At 41.9% G+C, this 17,980-nt stretch overlaps 1 protein-coding gene and 2 non-coding genes across 4 annotated transcripts in view; 1 reads left to right on the top strand and 2 right to left on the bottom strand.

The window, feature by feature from the left end:
* GPD2 (glycerol-3-phosphate dehydrogenase 2) overlaps window positions 1-17,980 on the bottom strand; it is a 228,675-nt gene that overhangs the window by 176,476 nt on the left and 34,219 nt on the right. Inside the window, exons 4-5 of one of the 2 annotated variants that reach the window (XM_042994465.1) lie at window positions 3,688-3,797; window positions 1,796-1,897 (exon numbers count right to left, since the gene is read on the bottom strand). The exons of the other annotated variant lie outside the window; for it this stretch is intronic. The gene's annotated coding sequence lies outside the window, so the exon portion shown is untranslated. The remainder of the gene's footprint in view (window positions 1-1,795; window positions 1,898-3,687; window positions 3,798-17,980) is intronic. 2 annotated transcript variants of the gene reach the window in all.
* On the top strand, window positions 3,482-3,552 carry TRNAG-GCC. Its single transcript has one exon. It is a non-coding gene; the product is annotated as a tRNA-Gly (tRNA).
* Window positions 3,832-3,903, bottom strand: TRNAA-CGC. Its single transcript has one exon. It is a non-coding gene; the product is annotated as a tRNA-Ala (tRNA).

The raw sequence follows: 17,980 nt of genomic DNA, 5'->3' as shown, positions 1-17,980 counted from the left end.
TTCTCCACCTCTGGCTCCTCAACTCCTACCACTCCCTAAAACAGACCTTCTCAAGGCTTGGCCTTCAGCTCTCCTCTCTCTGTGATTTCCTCCACTTTCAAATACTTACCTTTTACTTCTGTGTTGTTGCCCCCGACTCCACCTTTGTAGTCTTGATTTCTCTAGATCTAGAGGTCAACTGCCCAGGAGGCATTTCACCCTACTTACCTCAGAGTGTATATTTCCGGAAGCAAACACTTTACTCCACCCTTTTCCTTCCAGTCAGTTTTCTGCCAGACCTGACAAGATACCACTATTCTCCCAGTCACTTAAACTAGATTTCTTTTTCCCATCCTTCTACCTGGCCATGAACCTCAAGCAACAGCCTTCCTCCTACTTCAGACCTCACTGCTGCTCCGATTACACTGTAATCACCTCCTGCATGAATTTCCTGACTTCTGGTTTCTCTTACTTCTACTTCTCTGGCACATTGTTACCAGATGATCCCTTCAAAAGCTTTGACTCTGGGGTACCTGGGTGGCTCAGTTGGTTAAGCGTCCGACTTCGGCTCAGGTCATGATCTCACGGTTCGTGAATTCAAGCCCCACGTTGGGTTCTGGTGCTGACAGCTCAGAGCCTGGAGCCTGCTTCAGATTCTGTGTCTCCCTCTCTCTCTCTGACCCTCCCCCATTCTCTCTCTCTCTCTCTCAAAAGTAAATAAACATTTAAAAAAAATTTAATGCTTTGATTCTCCTCTTGCTCAAAAAATCTTCAGTGGCTTTCCTTGCCACAGAATTACCTTTATCTAAACAACTTGGAATAAGTCCTACAAACTTTTTCATGGTCTTAAATAGTTTTTTTTGTAATTCTACCACAGATACATTCTTTACATTTTTCTTAAACTTTCATATTTTCAGCCTATATCACATTCAAGGGTAATAAGTTCTCTATATTTACTATGTTTTGGGTAAAACTGTTTCTCAATTTTTGTTGTCTCGATGCAAGCAATATAAGTACTACTCAAACTGACTTAAAAAAAAAAAAAGATAGCTCATTTTCCAAAGACAAGTTACTGACTCACATAAACACAAAATCTAGATTTTGTTCTATTTAAGCATGGTTGCTTTTAGGGGCTCAGCGTCATATTGGGGATGTTTCTCTCTCTCTCTCAAGCAAGATGGCATCAGCAAAACTAGCTATATACTCAATCTGTTTGCTCACCCAACAGAAAGACAGTTTTTGTTTATATCTCTGGAAAGAAAGTTCTGGTAAGTTCTGGAAAGTTCTTTCATCCCTCTTATGGCCACATATCCATCTCTAAGTTAAACACAGGTGGGGTGCCTGGGTGGCTCAGTTGATTAAGCATCTGACTCTTGATTTGGGCTCAGGTCAGGATCTCACAGTTGGTGCAGATCCTGCTTGGGGTTCTCTCTCCCTCTCTGACTGCCTCTCCCCTGCTCTCTCTCTCTCTTCTCTCTCTGTCTCTCTCAAAATAAATATATAAACCTAATTAAAAAAAAAAAAAAAAAAAGAACACCACCATGACAAAGGGAAATATCTGGCTAGATCTGTTTCACATACTTACCACTGTGACAGAGATGAGGGGGAGAGTTAGCCTCACCCTAATCTCAACGTATCAGTTTGCCACAGAATAGAATACTTGTACCAGACTTCTATCAGAAATAAATGAACTGCTAAACACACACACACACACACACACACACACACACACACACACACAGAATGCTTTTGGCTGTGTATAACAAAGTGCCCACCACAAATGGGTTTAAACAATAAAGATCTTTAATTACCTTACCTAAGACTGGATGGAGAAAATCCCACGATGTCTCTTTCTTCTGGGTCATCCTCAGTCTTTCTTCAAGTCACAAAATGGGTAGGGCAGCTCCAAGTATTACACCTCATATGGCAGTGTTACAAGCAGGAAAGAAAAGGCAAAAGAGAGCTTCCATACCATCTTTCCCAGAAGCCCCCTCGGTTATGTCTATACTGCACTGTCTTTGGCAGGAAGGGTCACAAACCCATCTGAGACCAATGTTTGGAAAGGAAAATGGAATAACTGGCTTACAGCACCACATTTGTTCCTAGGGCTAGGCTGACTCACATGGACTTGCAGTAAGGAAAAAAAAATGTAGTATGGTCTTTGATAGGTCACTAATATTTGTCACTAGGCTGTATTTCTCATTTGATCCTTCTTTCTCTTTAAACTCTTGGTAGTGTTTAAGTTTTTTAGACTGTTTTAAATTTTGAATCAGAACATTTTGGAGTTTGAAGGAATGTAGTTAGATCAGGGCTTTTCAAAATCTTTTGTTTCAGACTTGTAACCCATCAAACAAACGCAAATAAATGGGAGAGTTTAAAAATGGCCTGGTGGAGGGGTGCTTGGCTGGCTCAGTCAGTGGAGCCCTCCACTCTTGATCTCAATGTTGTGAGTTCCAGCCCCACCTTGGGTACAGAGGTTACTTATAAATAAGGTATTTTTAAAAAAACGTCTAGTGGAAGTGATGGGACTGGGCAAAGAAGGTGGGGCCCCAACAGACAATGGCCATGAGGCTCTCCTGGCAAGTTAGAGCCCTTTCAGGATGCAATTTAAAAAAAACAACAACACACATCTCTATCCAGTTCTAGTTCTCTCATTTTAAAGAACTGAGGTTGTCAGAGGTAAAAATGATTTGACTGCATTCTTCCAGTGACTTAGGACTGCAGTTTCAATTTACTGAGTCCCTAACATCTTCATATCTTTTATGTCTTCATAATTTCATGATGTATTTATCTTCAAATTTTGCTCTCTATTCACACAGTAAAAACTTCTTAAAAATAAATCCTAATGTGGGAGTTCTTAGGTTAGTCATTAATCTTTTATGATTTTCTCCAACGCCACTCTAGTATTCTTGATGTATAGTATCCTATGGGTAGAGGCTCTGATTCATACAATTAGTGTTGAAAAGGGGCCCATGATCAAGTCATTCACAATGAAAGAAAGAGCGGTTTAGAGAAGTTAGGTCATTTGGCTAGAATCACCAATGCTTCAAAGTCAGGTCACAGCGTTCTAATTTACTCTTATAATTTGGCCAGGGTCCTAGCTCCTTACCCCTTGTTCCTAACAAATGTGAACACGTAGTTGTTTGAATAGCTACTATAACAGAAGAAAAATAGGGAGGAGTTGTTACAAATCGTCTAAAGGTCCGAAGAGACAGCTAGGTAGCTGTGTAATCCTGTACACACATAACAAAATTTCCATTTGCCTGCTTCACCGCGATCAGCTTCAGAAGAATCACTTAATAAAGTTCAACAGAAGTTAATAGGATTGGATTTTTTGTCAATCTGAATGTTTTCCCAATATTTTATGATAATTATTTAATTACAGATTCCACTGCTTTATTTAATATTGAATACATAAACATATAATTACAAACAGAAGCGAATCAGCGCACACGTGGAAATATCTCTTCTATTAGAGTATGGGAAGCACTTCCTCCTGTGAGCATTGGTGGTTCAGTGGTAGAATTCTCGCCTGCCACGCGGGAGGCCCGGGTTCGATTCCCGGCCAATGCAACTTCGCTTTTCCTTTTACTTTCTAACTGTGTAAGTTAGGATCCCAAAGCAACTTCGGTAACCATACCCAAAAGCTGGTTTTATGCAAACAAAGAAAGAGGTATCGGGGCAATTTCCGGTTTCGCTTTTACTTACAACTTAAAAGGCCGTTTCCCTGGGCTTCGCTGTTGTTTCTCTGCCTCACTGTTAGATTGTTCTTGGACGCCCTACTGTTCTGTGAGCAAAAGGTCTACGTGTAGTGTTTCCTGTACTAGGAAAAGAAAAGGGACAACGGCTGTTTGGAGATGCCGGGGATTGAACCCGGGACCTCACACATGCGAAGCGCGCGCTCTACCACTGAGCTACATCCCCCAGCCGAGAAACCCCTTTCTGGTAAAGGTATTCATTCAGTCTCTGTGGCGCTGGTCAAATTAGTAGGGTTTCACGACCTGATTTCGGTGAGCGTCAATGCCGCACGTTTCCACTCTTCCCACCCTGGTGTGAGGCCGCTCCTCCGGCGCTTCGGGACCTGCCGCGGCCAGGGCTCCGCGGCACAAGCAGAACGAGCTCCCGAGCACTCCCGCCCGCGCCGCGAGCGCGCAGCAGGAGCGACGGGGCGCCCGGCCGCGCCAGCGGGGGCGGGACGGTCGTGAGCAGAGCGACCCAGGGCTGGGGCCCTCCGCGGGTTTACCGCGCAGGCGCCCGGGGCCGCGAGGCCGCCGCCGCCTTGCCGCCGGCTCCCCCGGCACTCGGAGTCGGGACTCCTGAGGGCCTGCGCCGCGCCGTCAGCGTCTCCCTGGTGCCCACCTACACCTGCTCCTGGAGTAGAGCGCTGGGGACCCTCCGTGCGCGCTCGAAAACCTTAGGCCTTTACCTTTCCCCACCCCCTTAAGAAAACGACCTGTTCACACCAACTCCCATAAACTGGGTTATGTGGGGGGCTACTCCACCAAACTCCTGGAGGTGTAAATGATTTCACAACATGCTCTTCTTTTCCATGGGGACCAAACTGAAAGAAAGAAAGTGACACCGCCACCCTCTTTGTAGCTTAATTAGATCGAAATGATGGTTAAGTCGGGGAGGGGAACCTGCTAAAAATGGATTTTTTTTTTCTCTCTGTTTGATGCTTTTACACCTTGGACCCATCTGATGAATAGGTTAAGATAGTATAAAGTAAGTCACTGAACACCTCCCCTCCCTAACCACTAATTGCACTCCCAGCCCCAAATGAAGACACGCTATTTGGGTCCTGTTGCCTCGGAAATTGCCTCTCTCCAGTTGTTTGAGTGCGAGATAATACAATGAGCTAACTTGCATTCTAGCCGCATGATGTGTGTTTGACCCTTCCGGTGCAGTTTAAACTGACACCACCCCAAGGCAAGCGAAGGCACCCTGATAGGAGGAGGGGAGAGATCTGGTGTCAGGGGCCCTGGATAGCTATCACTTCCAGCCCACCTGGAAGGCAGACCAGACCCAACAGGTAGCAAGGACCGGGTGGGCCTAGAAGTTCTACTCACTTCCGTTGCAGGAAAATACCCCTCATAAATGAAGTGGTCAGCAGTCCAAAAGGCAGAGCGGAGAGAAGTTTCAGAATAATTCTGAGTAAACCACAAGCCGCATCATCAACTCTTAGATTACAAATAAATAAATTCCTGTGCTTGCTTACAGTAATTTAAACAAATAATGGCTCATAATCAGATTTTGTTTTTAACTAAAACAAGCCACATGCTGATCTAATACAATAATACAGAATGTCCAAAAAAAACACACAAAAAAACCCCAAAAAACAAACCACGTCAGGGGACAGCCATTAGGAGCTCTGCTCCAAGCCAGAACATTTCCAAACCAAACCCTAGATTCCATCCTGAGGCACTAAAAGATGAACGTGTCAGTTGACTCTGAATTGGGAAACAGGGATAAAAACATTTCTACACCCTCACGGTTTTCACCGGGGCAAATAACAACCGCAGCAATTAGTTAATTGTAAAGGAAGTACTTGGCCTCTGGTCGCCTTACCTTGCCATTGTCTTTAGACCCCTCCCTCAAGTTAGGGCTTATTTCTGTCACCTGAGGAAACTCCCTTTCTGGGGACAACTCCCTTCTTTCTCAGGCAATTCTGAAATTTCAGAGTGAAGCCTAGAGAAGGTTCTTTTTAAATTCTCACTCATATCCTACCAAGCCAAGGTCGACGTAAATGCATTCGACAACAAAAATGAAGCTAAACTCTAAAGCCAACAGAGGATATCACATTGATTTACTGGCCTGGCTTAACCCAAAAGAAAGGCTCTAACTCGGGGGACTTCTTCAGCCACGGTGGTTGATGGGAAAGGTGAAATAGGAGGCACATTTTTGGATTAGGGAGCCTTTTCAGGAAAACTTGGATCACATCTATTCTTTATGCAAATAAAACTGCACCAACTCTGCTCACAGATGAAGAGACGCTGGCCAAATGTCCAAAATTATAGACTATAAAAAAAAAAAAAGCCAACTCAGTTCTATCTTCTACCCTCCTATTTCTCTTGGTTGGGGACAAATTTGCCTTTCGCAATCTCCCTCTTTCTTTGTCACACACATCATTCACACACACACACACACACACACACACACCACGCACAAGGATTGACCATAGGCCCCCACTTTGAAGCGCGTCATGTTTCTCTCTTCCTATGCTTACACCTTCCCTTTCACATTCTTGCTTGAACTCTTGGCACTCTGTCCAGCAGGTACACAGCGTGTTCCCCTCAGTGCTGGCTATAAACTAAAATATTTATTCCCAGTCCAATTAGCAGTTCTTCCTCCTGACTGCACATTAGAATTACTGGCAGAGCCTTTGAAGAAGGCTAATGCTTGCTAGAACCCAACCCCAAACCAATTAAATCAGAATCTCAAGGAACGGGTCCAGGCATCAGCACCTTTTTAAACTCTCAGGTGATTCCTTGGGGCGCCTGGGTGGCTCAGTCGGCTAAAGCGAGACTGACGTCAGCTCAGGTCATGATCTCTTGGCTTGTGAGTTGGAGCCTGGAGTGGGGCTCTGCACAGACAGCTCAGAGCCTGGAGCCCCTTTCGGATTCTGTGTCTCCCTCTCTCTCTGCCCCTCCCCTGCTCACGCTCTCTCTTTCCTTCAAAAATAAATAAACATTAAAAAAGATGTTTAATCTCAGGTGATTTCATACACAAAAATAAAGTTAAAATGGATGAAAGACCTAAATGTGAGACAGGAAACCATCAAAATCCTAGAGGAGAAAATAGGCAGCAACCTCTTTGACCTCAGCCACAGCAACTTCTTACTAAACATGTCTCCAGAGGCAAGGGAAACAAAAACAAAAATGAACTACTGGGACCTCATCAAGACAAAAAGCCTCAGCACGGCAAAGGAAACAATCAACAAAATTAAAAGGCAACTGATGGAATGGGAGAAGATATTTGCAAATGGCATAATGGATAAGGGGTTAGTATCCAAAATCTAGAAAGAACTTATCAAACCCAACACCCAAAAGACAAATAATCCAGTAAAGAAATGGTCAGAAGACACGAAGAGACACTTCTCCAAAGAAGACATCCAGATGGCTAACAGACACATGAAGACTCTCAACATCACTCATCATCAGGGAAATACAAATCAGAAGCACAATGAAATACCATTGACAACTCAGGAAGTAACAGATGTTGGTGAGGATGTGGAGAAAGGGGAAGCCTTTTGCACTGTTGATGGGACTACAAACTGGTGCAGCCCCTCTGGAAAAGTATGGAGGTTCCTCAAAAAATTAAAAATAGAATTACCCTATGACCCAGCAATTGCGCTACTAGGTATTTATCCAAAGGATACAAAAATGCTGATTTGAAGGGACACATGCACCCCAATGTTTACAGCAGCGCTATCAACAATAGCCAAAATATGGAAAGAGCCCAAATGGCCATCAACTAATGAATGGATAAAGAAGATGTAGCATACACACACACACACACACACACACAATGGAATACTACTTGGCGTCAAAAATCATGAAATCTTGCCATTAGCAACAATGTGGATGGAACTGGGATGTATTATGCTAAGCGAAAGCAGTCAGAGAAAGGCAAATATCATATTATTTCACTCATATGTGCAGTTTAGGAAACACAACAGATGAACATAGGGGAAGGAAAGGAAAAATCAGACAAAAACAGGGAAGCAAACCATGAGACTCTTCAATACAAAAACAGAGGGGTGCCGAAGGGGAGGTGGGTGGGGGATGGGCTAAATGGGTGACAGGCCCTGGGTCTTCTATGTAAGGGATGAACCACTGGGTTCTGGTCCTGAAACCAATACTATACTGTATGTTAAGTAACTTGACTTTAAATAAATAAACTAAAAAAAGAATCTCAGGTGACTGCAAGGAACAAATAAGCCTGGGGGGGCGGGGGCTGCTGCTTGATGGCTATTTGCATGTCAAGAAGAGATGGCCAGTGATGGTGTTTAACAAAACTTAACTCTTTTAATCACTTTGCATATACCAAATCATTATGTGGTACACCTCAAGCTAATACAATGTTATATGTCAATTATATCTCAATAAAACTGGAGGGAAAAAAAACGAGAGGTCTATTACTAGCCCAGTAATTCTTGACCTTGACTGCATATTGGAAGTACTTGGCAAGCTTTAGAAAAAAAAAAAAATCTGATGCTTGAATCCCATTTCCAAATATACTGATTTAACCATTCTGAAGGTGGTCATTGAACATTTTTAAAAGGTTCCCCAGCTGGCCCCATATGCCGCCAAGGTAAAGAACCACAGCATTCGAGTTCATCCTTTCTCAAGTTCTTCACCCCGTCGTATGAGCAGCCAAGCCTGTCATAGTTCTGACAACAGAGGACTCCTTGCTCAGAGCCCCCCCACACTTGGGAATTCGTGTTGCTAGAGGATGAAAAGAAGGTGACTCATTCCAACTTGTCTTCCCTATTTTCCTTCATCTAAAATAAAACCGGTGGTTGGGGCTCCTTGGTGGCTCAGTCGGTTAAGTGTCCAACTTCCGCTCAGGTCACTATCTGTTGGTTCATGAGTTCAAGCCCTGTGTCAGGCTCTGCGCTGCCGGTGTGGAGCCTGCTTGGGACTTTCTCTCTCCCTCTCTCTCTCTGCCCTTCCCCCACTTGCTCATGCTCTCTGCCTTTCAAAATAAATAAACCAAAACTGGTGAAGGCATGTGTTCAAGTGCTAACACAAGCATTTCTTAACCTAACATCACCTGTCTCCTCTAGGTGAGGTGTCTCTGCTGAGCTGCTAGCCATGAGAAAAGCTCCAGAGGAGAACAGGAAAGGGGTAGGCAGAAGAGTAATCTGCACTTGGCACCCGGGAATGGCCAGTGCCTGTGTCTTCCTGGATGAAAAAAAAAAAAAAAAAGACTGGATTGCTTTACTCAACACCTAAAGGTACAGGGAGCTCTTTGAAATACATCATTTTACTCCTCAGGATCATAACTATTAGTAATTCTTCATCACCACAGTTAATTATCATTAATAACAACCTGAAGGCCAAAATAGCTACTGGTTACATTTAATTCAGGGAAAGTTAATAAACACTACTCTTTTCCATAAGTATCCCAAAGTGAAAAATTACAGTGGCCATAATTTGCATTTAGGATTAGAAGTATTTATTGAACAGCAAGTTAGATCCTACTTGGAAAGATGCAAATTCTATAATTTAGATTCTGGTTACAAATAGATGGAAACAGAAGGAGGTACATATTTAAGATGACATTTAGAGAAGAGATGTTAGAAAAATCCCATACTTCTGGAAACTATCAATGGTCAGTCAGTTTAAGAAAGGGTGTTTTAAAACTGGAAGGAGAAAAAAATATCTGTATGGGGTCTGAGAGATTTTTCCAAATTCAGATAATCTGTTCACGATAAGTTTTGTAGTCTTATACTACTGGCCTATTCACAAAAGCTGGAAATAGGATACATACTTCTTATGGTGGTCTTGGAGGTCTGATCTTGCCAACTAGCTCCCCCTTGATATTAGGTATTATATTTTATTCTATAAGAAGTCTCCATAGCACTGACAGTCACTAAGTTCTCAATAGGCATATAATACATTCTGGCTTACCATTTCAAGTAGGAAGCTGCTTTTTCTTTTCTTGTTTCTAAAAAATGGTGTTTAAGAGTAAATGGGCACAAGGGATTCTATTGGGGTAAGGAAGATATTCTGCAACATTCTAAAATTGGATCATGATGATGGTTATACAACTCAGTAAAACTACCCCAAATTACTTAATTGTACAGTTAAAATGTGTGAATTTTATGATTTGTAAATTATATATACCTTAATAAGGTTTTAAAAAGTGGGAGGGGGAGGGGTTTATAAAGGAATGGAACATGTTAACAGTGGAATGGAATTAATGTGCCAGAGGGGCATTATACATGCATCCTGCATACCTAATCCAAAGAGAAAACAGATGGTACACAAAAGAAAGAAAGTGGATGATGAAAGCAGTGAAAATAGAAGGAAAGGAGCAAATAGTTGTGACACAGATAGGGAATCTACTGTCTCCCATGACCGTTACAAGAATAGGAAGTGCAAGCCATGGGCTGGGCACTGAACGAAGCACAGGGGAACACAAATGTAGGTTGCAACGAGACCTGACGGATTCTACAATGGAGTTTTGCATGGAGTATTGAAGGAAGAAACAAACAAGAACATCTGAACTTGCCCAAGTTCACACAGGTACAGATGCTGAAAGCAGAAGTCAAACCAAGATTACCTCACCCTTCAATCTGTATCCCCAGGCTGAATAGATGTTTTCTATGCATGTGCCAAAGGCTGCTGTTCTCCTTTCTATAATAAACGTCCTGACTTTTAGCTGGACCTGTGAGGGCCAGAAACAATGACATTTCCTACCCTCCCAAGCAGTAGCATGGAGGAAGAGGCAAATTGTCCTCCTTTGGGGACACATGCCAGAAGCTGTAAACAAACATCATTTCCCCTCACATCCTCTTAGCTAGACCTTACCCTCATGGCTAAATGTAGCTAAGTGAGGGTTGGAGAAAAGTGAAGGTTGAAAGGTCAAGTCCACATCTGGGAAGATGGGAGCAGCCTGGATCCCTAACAACTGAGTAGTCATCCTGTGCTCTCTGCATCCAGACTTTTAGGGGAGAGAAACTTTCTTCATGTTTGATTTGGAACCTCTCTTTCTCACAATAGAAGCTAAGTTCTAGTTACTAAAAAGAATTATTCTTCCCAGAACACAGGTAAGCACATAGACATATGCTGCCCATGTGACCCAAAGAGACTGACTTTGATAGAAGCGGTGTTGTAACACTATGTTGGGGCGTTCAGAGCCCTGCCAATAAGGTTGGACTCAGACAAGCTGAATGGCGGCCAGCGCTCTTCAGTTTTATTAATTCCAGGTAAAGAAAGAATACAGAACTTCCTGGCTTGTTTATCACCCAAAGGGAAATGGAGACGAAGGCAATTACAACAAAATGAAATATTCTTTCTCAGGAGTTCTTCTGTATTTTAACTATCCAAAGACCGTACTTCCTGCTGCTCCCCTCCAATTCTAGACTTTGGTTATTATGTTACAAACTCCTTTAAAAAAATGAGAAATGGGATATAAGTGTTAACTGGTATCCAAAGTGCTCATATTTCTTGTCCCTCTTGGCTAACAAAAAAGATGTCATCTATGGGGTGCCTGGGTGGCTCAGTCGCTTAAGCATCTGATTTCGGCTCAGGTCATGATCTCACGGTTTGTGGGTTCGAGCCCTGCATCGGGATCTGTGCTGACAGCTCAGAGCCTGGAGCCTGCTTTGGATTCTGTGTCTCCCTCTCTCTCTGCCCCTGTCCTGCTCATAATCTGTCTGTCTCTCAAAAATAAATAAACGTTAAAAAAAAAATTAAGATGTCACCTATGATGTTGCCCCTATCCTCCCTTGGGAAACTAAAAGTTTTCCCCTGATATACAAAAGGGTAGAAAAGGATAATAAAAATCCTCTACCCTTAACAGCATTTAGATAAATGTTGTGTGGACCCCCCAGAAAAAACTCCATACCTCTGCAAAAAAAAATTATATATATATATATATATATATATATAAAATATAAATATATAATATCAATATTATATATAATAATGATAATATGTAATATGTAATACATATTTACTTTAAGAACTCTGTATGTTTATAAATGTAAAATATTCCTAACATTAATTCACTATGTGTTGCTTGACTTAGGGAGATATTTGAAATATGGATTATGAGAGAAGGAGGTATCTAAGATGACTCCCAGGGCTCTGGCTTGAGTAATTATGTGCATGATAGTATCGTTCAATAAAACAGAATACACTGGAGGGAGAGTGAGTTTTATAGGTGGTCATTAATTCTATTGTTATTTTGTTCAATTTGAGGTATAGTCATCTCTCCAAAGGGAGATCTTGAGTAGATATTTAGATGCTGGATTTGGAGACCAGAGGTTTGGCACTGAAATATATACCTGAGAAACACTAGTATAGAGAAAGAAAGTCAGGGACTGGATGGGACTAAATAGGGACAGAGTTGAGAATGGGACAAAGGGACTGAAGATCTGGCTTTCAGGAACTCTAACAGGTAAGGTCGGAGAAAGGAGAATGAAAAGGAAGAGCCAGGGAGACAGAAGGAAAGGTAGAGGAGTGAGGTTTCAGAGAGCTGGTTTTCAAATACCATCACCTGTGAAATCAGGTAAGCTATCAAAGATTTAAAATGCCCACCCGAGGGGGCCTGGGTGGCTCAGTCGGTTAAGCGTCCGACTTCAGCTCAGCTCATGATCTTGCAGTTTGTGAGTTTGAGTCCCATGTCCCTGTCAGGCTCTGTGCTAACAGCTCAGAGCCTAGAGCCTGCTTTGGATTCTGCGTCTCCCTCTGTCTTTGCCCCCACCCCCACCCCAATCACGTTCACTCTCTCTCTCTTTCTCTATCTCAAAACTAAATAAACACTTAAATAAATAAAAAAAATTAAATGTCCATTAGATTTAGTGACAGGGAAGTCATTGATTAACATTAATAACAGTTATTTCACTACAAAATCGAACGATAATTGTTAATATATGCTATGCGATTCACCATTATTCTCTGTGGGAAGTTTTCCTGTCTTTCTTCTAGTAAAAGGGCTATTTCATGCTCTTTGCCTTTTAACCCCTGCTTTAAATAAACAATTTCTTTTGAAGCAAGTTCATCTGGAAATTAGTGGAGGTCCAAGGAATCAGGAAAAGACAAGACACACAAATACTTTTGAATCACAGGAGAATTTACAAACAGGAAATGTTCTCTTTTTTCTTCTCTGGTACTAAAAAAGATTGCATTTATTCATTTGCTCCTTCATTTATTCAGTGAGCATCTACTGATCACCTACCATATGCCATGCACTATGTGTGGAGCTAGGGATAAAAAAATAAAAAATGACCAAGTGCTGTCCCTGTTCTATTCCTTGGGGAGGCTGCCAAATATAAAGAAAGTAGCAATAGTGTAATAAAGGATATGGTGGAAGAAACTAAGACTTGCATGTGAATACACAGGAAGACCCCATAGTCCAGTTCCAGGACATGAAGGAAGGTTTTTGTAGATGTGTGAAGTATGCACAGCACTTAACCTATTGGAGAGGAGCGAGGATTGGAGGATGAAGAGCATTCCAAGCAGAAGACACAGAATATGCAATAACCTAGCCATCAAGAAGGTCGTAATGGCTTTAAGGAACACAAATAAGTTTACTGGGGAGGGTATATGCTCTATTGTAGAACATGAAAAGGAAGAGTTGAAGCTGGGAAATAGTCAAGGGCCTTTTAATTTTTAATTTCTTTTTTTTTTTTTTTTTTACATTTGCTCATTTTTGAGAGACAGCAGGAGACAGCACACAAGTGGGGGAGGGGCAGAGATAGAAAGAGACACAGAAGCAGCTCCAGGCTCTGAGCTCCGAGCTGGCAGCGCAGAGCCCAAAGCGGGGCTCGAACCCACGAACTGTGAGTTCATGACCTGAGCCAAAGTCGGACGCTCAACCGACTGAGCCACCCCGGCGCCCCAAGGGCCTTTTAAATATCAAAAATGCACAGAGATCTGTGAGAAACCATGCCGAGTTCTACACAGGAAAGCAACATGAGATTTTGTTTTTAGAAAAAAATTATCCTGGCTGTCGTATACAGAACATGTGGGAAAGGGCCCCAACAAGAAGCAAGAAAACCACTGGAAGCTTCCTCCTGGCAGCGGCGAAGACCTGATGGACTCAGGCAAGAGATGAGAATCTAGGGCTGCACTATCCAATATGGTGGCATTAGCAGCCTATGCCTATTAAAATGGGGCTAATCCAAAGTCAGCAGGTAAAATATCTCACTGATGATTGTTAATCATGACCTCATGCTGAAATGAAAACAATTTTAACATACTGGCTGAAATAAAATACATTAAAATTAATTCCATTGTTTCCACTGTTGTGGCCACCAGAGCGCTGAAAATTTTACACATTGGACTCACATCATATTTCTGTTGAACAGAACTGATTTAGGGCCTTTGTATTGGAAAGGGATACCGTTGAACAAAGAGATATTGAGGAAATGGGTTTAGCAGGGCCTCCATACCAGTTGTATATGGAGGAAAAGGAAGAAATAAGTGATGATTCCAAAGCTTTTAATTTGAGCAACTAAGTGAAAAAAATGGCAGACTGAAGAGCACCTAGGGATAAGAAAGCCTTTTTTGTTTTGTTTTCATTTTAAGATACGAGAAGATTTTGTATGTTTTATTGGAAACATGAAGGAGTCAGAAGAGAGAGAGACGACAAAGATATGTGAAGAGTACTATAAGTGTCTGCTTTCAGTAAAAGAGAGACATACCTATCTTACTGTAGCAAAAGATGTGTTCTGGGATGCAGCTAATTTTATAGATTTGGAGATAATCAGTTGAAAACATTTCCATGAAAAATGCTTCCGTTTTCTCTGTAAAGAAGAAAGTTGATCTCCTTGGTCTCATGGCCAAGTGACTGTATTTAAAGTTTTGATGAAAATGGGAACTCTAAAGGAGCTGGAAGGGTTCCAGGCAGCACTGAAAGCAAGAGGACGTTGGAGAGAGGACTGCAGACAGCTGCTGGCCCACAGTAGGCGCAGAGAAAGGGAAATGCCAGATTGTCTGAGTCGAGATTCTGTTAGGTGCCTTCAACAAAAGGACAATGGGGCCAGGAAGTTTGGGAATGGATAAGGGTAGGGACTGAAGAAATAAACACAAAATCTCAGGTTTTCCGGAAAGGAAGTAAAGAAATGAATGGGTTGACCAGATGCTGGCAGAATTCCTTGATGTCAAATTGAGCCAGCTGTGGTCAGTGGGATCTGCGGAATAAATTTCAAAGTCAGGGTGATGACATTGCCCTCAGGGTGGATATCTAAAATGGAGTGGAGGTAAAGGTTAATATACATATGATCAAGGAATTGAGAGGCTGTAGCTATTCAAAGGGACATTATTTCACCTCGGGAAAACAGTGGGGTCTGAGTGAAGCAGGCAGTGAGCCAGAAGCACGTCTTTAAGGAATGAGGGGGTGGGTGGGTTGCGGACAGGAGCCAAGTAGATTTATAGCATAATAATTATCCAATACATGTTAGTTTCTTTTAATAGTTCCCATACAAATGAATAAATGATCTTATTTTGTACTTTCACGTTAAAATAATATTCCATCCTTCTCTCCACAAACACACGGAGACACAATATATGTGTCCTCTTTCTCTCTCTCTCAACACACACACATGCATATGCACACACACTCACATATGTTCCTCACTGCTGGTTTACATTAATCCAGTTTTTAGACAAAAACTGCCACAGAGAATTGGGGGGAAATGTGTTAAGTTGTGCATTTTCTTTTTGTGCTGCAAAGCAAAAAAAATGTTCATTTTTAATAAACAGAAAATGTTTATTTTTTAGAGAGACAGAGACACAGAGTGCTAGAGGGGGAGGTGCAGAGAGAGAAGGAGACACAGAATCCGAAGCAGTCTCCAGGCTCGGAGCTGTCAGCACAGAGCCCAATGTGGGGCTTGAACTCCCCAACTGTGCATCATGACCTGAGCCGAAGTCAGATGCTTAACCAATTGAGCCACCTAGGCGGCCCCAAAGATGCACATTTTTTAAAGCATAATTAATGACAGCAACTTCACAAATGTGCTCAAACAATAGCTTCTAAAGGTTAGTGGCAGGCCATACTGAAGAAGCATTTTTTAAGACAGGTTTTTATAGTGAAAAGAGGGTTAACTAGGAGTCAAAAGACCTGATATCCAAGCAGGTTGGTCAGTTTTCTGTTAGGTGTTTTGGGCAAGACATTTAACTTTGCTCAATCTCCCCTTCCCCATCTGTAAAAGATGGGTGGCTTTGAAGGCTCCTCCAACTCAACAGGGTCTTTGTGAGGACTAAGTAAGAAAATGTACAAGAAATTCCTTTGTGACCTGTTAAATGTTCACGTAAGTTATCTGAAAAGACACCTGACCTAGCTCCAGTAAAAATTTATCATGGTTCCCTACAAGACTGATAATATTCACATTCAAAAGGGGGAATTAAGAATTGGGTCAAATTTAAGATTTCTGAAGGAAGGCTACTCGTCTATCGATTATTGGTCATTGTGAACGTCAGGGGGATTTCTCTTCTTGTTTAGGGAAGTAGCAAAACACATAATCTCTTAGATTTCCTTAAAAAGTGTGGACTTAGGTCATCTCACTGAAGTCACTCGATACGTTTGTTTAAACAACAGCTGCTTGGACTCAGCGTCTAGAGATTCTGCCCTTTGGGCTGAAACTCAAGAACCTGTATCCCAGCTGATGCTACACACACTAACACTTTTTATAACAACTTTCTTGCGAGAGAATTTGCATTCCATGTAATTCACCCATTTAAAGGATACAACTCACTGGGTTTTTGTATATTTACAAAGTTGTGCAACCATCACTATAAAATATGAGATCTATGGGGTTAGGTAAAAGTTTCATGGATGTGGAGACCGCTCTGTGGTTAATGGATAAAGGATCCCTCCCCCAACCCAAATATAAAAATACATAAAAGACAAAATCATTGCCTGCAACCAGGCTGCTCTGTTTTCTGAGCTCTGACGGATTTCTGCTAAACACATTTTTTTCTACCTTACAAAAGGTGTAGGAGATCCTATAGAGAGAATACAAATGCTGCATAATTAAAGGAGTGTGGAATTTTCCTCCTTCCTAAAACTCTGGCAAGCCCTGGCTTTCTCTTTCCGGCCTACTGTCAGAAAGAGTTTGCTAAGGGGGAAAGAACATGATCAGGCTAAGTTTTCCCAGGTCCTCTTAAGGCCTACTTTCGGATCTGTAGGTCTTTTTCTCTTCTTAAGAATTCAGGATCAATGCAACTTCCTAATATCTTTAGACAGAGCATGTCTCTAATAGCTTATTGACATTTTCAGTTTGTCAGCTTCCAGAACTCCATTGTTGACTCAGTTCCATCTCTGTTTAATTAGAGGGGAAAGACTTTTAAACAAAAACACTTCATTGTTTCTGTAAATGGTAACATAAACCGTAAGGTATGAGCCAGAAACACCCAAGGCTTTAGAAGGAGTCACAACTCTATTCAGGTGGCTGTTTCAGATATTTTGCAAAGTGCTTTTCTTAACTCTGCTGGGAATCAGTTTTGGAGAAGTGTACTGGGGAAGCTAGGTAAGTTTCTTTTCTGGTTTTCACAGAGCGTTTCTTATTTAGTTTATAGTGTGGTAAATTTCTTGGGCATCACATTCACTTAAGAGAATTATGTATATATATTACCTATTTTATCTATTATTATCTGATTATTTTATATATAATATGCATGTGTGTATATTACATATTATTCTATATATTATATAATCTCTTCTCTTCTAATGGAACTAATAGCCACTCTAAGGAGGTCATATCAACAACTGACTTTGATCATGAGGACGGAAACAACAAAAAATCCATAAACTCTTATAGAAAGTTTAGACCAGTCATTCCTTTATTTTTAAAGTTTATTTATTTTGAGAGATGAGAGAGAGAGAGAGAGAGAGAGAGAGAGAGAGAGAGCAAGCCCGAACTGGAGCAGGAGAGGGGCAGAGAGAGAGGGGGAAAGAGAATCCCAAGTAGGCTCCGCATTGTCAGGGCAGAGCCCAATGCGGGAGCTAGATCTCATCACGGTGAGTTCCTGACCTGAGCTGAAATCAAGAGTTGGACACTTAACCTACCAAGCCACCCGGGAGCCCCATATTATGTCAGGACTTTCTTTTTTTATTTTATTTTTTTTTAATTTTTTTTTTTAACGTTTATTTATTTTTGAGACAGAGAGAGACAGAGCATGAACGGGGGAGGGGCAGAGAGAGAGGGAGACACAGAATCGGAAACAGGCTCCAGGCTCCGAGCCATCAGCCCAGAGCCCGACACGGGGCTCGAACTCACGGACCGTGAGATCGTGACCTGAGCTGAAGTCGGACGCTTAACCGA

Source organism: Panthera tigris, chromosome C1, assembly GCF_018350195.1.
Source record: "Panthera tigris isolate Pti1 chromosome C1, P.tigris_Pti1_mat1.1, whole genome shotgun sequence".
In the NCBI taxonomy this organism is placed as follows: domain Eukaryota; kingdom Metazoa; phylum Chordata; class Mammalia; order Carnivora; family Felidae; genus Panthera; species Panthera tigris.
Note: the sequence above shows the minus strand (reverse complement) of the source record. Positions and strands in the feature narration are given on the sequence as shown.